Here is a 3,003-nt window from a genome sequence, read left to right as displayed (position 1 = left end):
CTTAAGGTCCTAGCTCATGTCCAAGGCACCAAAGCCAGCTAAAAATTCAAGATTCGATACCTAAAACTTGAATTGTACTACTCCTTACTGGCTATTACATCAACTTAGAAGCTTCATCTGTGTTCTACTATGGTGCTTTTAGTGTCTCCGCATACTGCAGCACGCGACATAGCTTTGCAGACGATAAGTACAACCGTTTCAGAGAGAAGAGGGGCCAATGTGACGATCTGGCTTTAAGTCGATTCGATAACAAATGACGAAAACGGACGGATTTCTCAGGTTTTTACTACATATGAACAATTTTTACATTCTCCCGTGCAACTCGGCTGCTAGTCCTCCTTTCAAGCAGAATCGTAAGGTCCTAGCTCATGTCCTAGGCACCAAAGGCAGCAAAAAAGTCAAAAATCGATACCTAAATCTTGAATTGTACTACTTCTTACTGGCTATTACATCAACTTTGAAGCTTCATCTGTGTTCTACTATGGTGCTTTTAGTGTCTCCGCATTCCGCAGCACGCGACATAGCTTTGCAGACGATAAGTACAATCGTTTCAGAGAGAAGAGCGGCCAATGTGACGATCTGGCTTTAAGTCGATTCGATAATAAATTACGAAAACGGACGGATTTCTCAGGTTTTTACTACATATGAACACTTTTCACATCCTCCCGTGCAACTCGGCTGCTAGTCCTCCTTTCATGCAGAATCTTAAGGTCCTAGCTCATGTCCAAGACACCTAAACCAGCTAAAAAGTCAATATTCGATACCTAAAACTTGAATTGTACTACTCCTTACTGGCTATTACATCAACTTAGAAGCTTCATCTGTGTTCTACTATGGTGCTTTTAGTGTCTCCGCATACCGCAGCACGCGACATAGCTTTGCAGACGATAAGTACAACCGATTCAGAGAGGAGAGTGGCCAATGTGACGATCTGGCTTTAAGTCGATTCGATAACAAATGACGAAAACGGACGGATTTCTCAGGTTTTTACTACATATGAACACTTTTTACATTCTCCCGTGCAACTCGGATGCTACTCCTCCTTTCATGCAGAATCGTAAGGTCCTAGCTCATGTCCAAGGCACCAAAGCCAGCAAAAAAGTCAATAATCGATACCTAAATCTTGAATTTTACTACTTCTTACTGGCTATTACATCAACTTTGAAGCTTCATCTGTGTTCTACTATGGTGCTTTTAGTGTCTCCAAATACCGCAGCACGCAACATAGCTTTGCAGACGATAAGTACAACCGTTTCAGAGTGAAGAGCGGCCAATGTGACGATCTGGCTTTAAGTCGATTCGATAACAAATGACAAAAACGGACGGATTTCTCAGGTTTTTTCTATATATGAACACTTTTCACATTCTCACATGCAACTCGGCTGCTAGTCCTCCTTTCATGCAGAATCATTAGGTCCTAGCTCATGTCCAAGGCAAAAAAGCAAGCTGAAAAGTAATAATCGATACCTAAAACTTGAATTGTACTACTTCTTACTGGCTATTACATCAACTTAGAAGCTTCATCTGTGTTCTACTACGGTGCTTTTAGTGTCTCCGCATACCGCAGCACGCGACATAGCTTTGCAGACGATAAGTACAACCGTTTCAGAGAGAAGAGCGGCCAATGTGGAGCACTGCTTTAAGTCGATTCGATAAGAAATTAAGAAAACGGACGGATTTCTCAGGTTTTTACTACATATGAACACTTTTCGCATCCTCCCGTGCAACTCGGCTGCTAGTCCTCCTTTCATGCAGAATCTTAAGGTCCTAGCTAATGTCCAAGGCACGAAAGCCAGCTAAAAAGTCAATATTCGATACCTAAAACTTGAATTCTACTACTCCTTACTGGCTATTACATCAACTTAGAAGCTTCATCTGTGTTCTACTATGGTGCTTTTAGTGTCTCCGCATACCGCAGCACGCGACATAGCTTTGCAGACGGTAAGTACAACCGTTTTAGAGAGAAGAGCGACCAATGTGACGATCAGGCTTCAAGTTGATTCGGTAACAAATGACGAATACGGACGGATTTCTCAGGTTTTCACTACATATGAACACTTTTCACATACTCCCGTGCAACGCTGCTGCTAGTCCTCCTTTCATGCAGAATATTAAGGTCCTAGCTCAGGTCCAAGGCACCAAAGCCAGCTACAAAGTCAATAATCGATACCTAAAACTTGAATTGTACTACTTCTCACTGGCTATCACATCAACTTAGAAACTTCATCTGTGTTCTACTATGGTGCTTTTAGTGTCTCCGCATACTGCAGCACGCGACATAGCTTTGCAGACGATAAGTACAACCGTTTCAGAAAGGAGAGGGGCCAATGTGATGATCTGGCTTTAAGTCGATTCGATAACAAATGACGAAAACTGACGGATTTCTCAGGTTCTTACTACATATGAACACTATTTACATTCTCCCGTGCAACTCGGCTGCTAGTCCTCCTTTCATGCAGAATCGTAATGTCCTAGCTCATGTCCAAGGCACCAAAGCTAGCAAAAAAGTTAATAATCGATACCTAAATCTTGAATTGTACTACTTCTTACTGGCTATTACATCAACTTAGAAGCTTCATCTGTCTTCTACTATGGTGCTTTTAGTGTCTCCGCATACCGCAGCACGCGACATAGCTTTGCAGACGATAAGTACAACCGTTTCAGAGAGAAGAGCGGCCAATGTGACGATCTGGCTTCAAGTTGATTCGATAACAAATGACGAAAACGGACGGATTTCTCAGGTTTTTACTACATATGAACACTTTTCACATTCTCCCATGCAACTCGGCTGCTAGTCCTCCTTTCATGCTGAATCTTAAGGACATAGCTCATGACCAAGGCACCAAAAAGCCAGCTAAAAAGTCAATAATCGATACCTAAAACTTGAATTGTACTACTTCTTACTGGCTATTACATCAACTTAGAAGCTTCATCTGTCTTCTACTATGGTGCTTTTAGTGTCTCCGCATACCGCAGCACGCGACATAGCTTTGCAGACGATAA

Source organism: Schistocerca gregaria, unplaced genomic scaffold (assembly GCF_023897955.1).
Source record: "Schistocerca gregaria isolate iqSchGreg1 unplaced genomic scaffold, iqSchGreg1.2 ptg000386l, whole genome shotgun sequence".
Taxonomy (NCBI): Eukaryota; Metazoa; Arthropoda; class Insecta; order Orthoptera; family Acrididae; genus Schistocerca; species Schistocerca gregaria.
Note: the sequence above shows the minus strand (reverse complement) of the source record.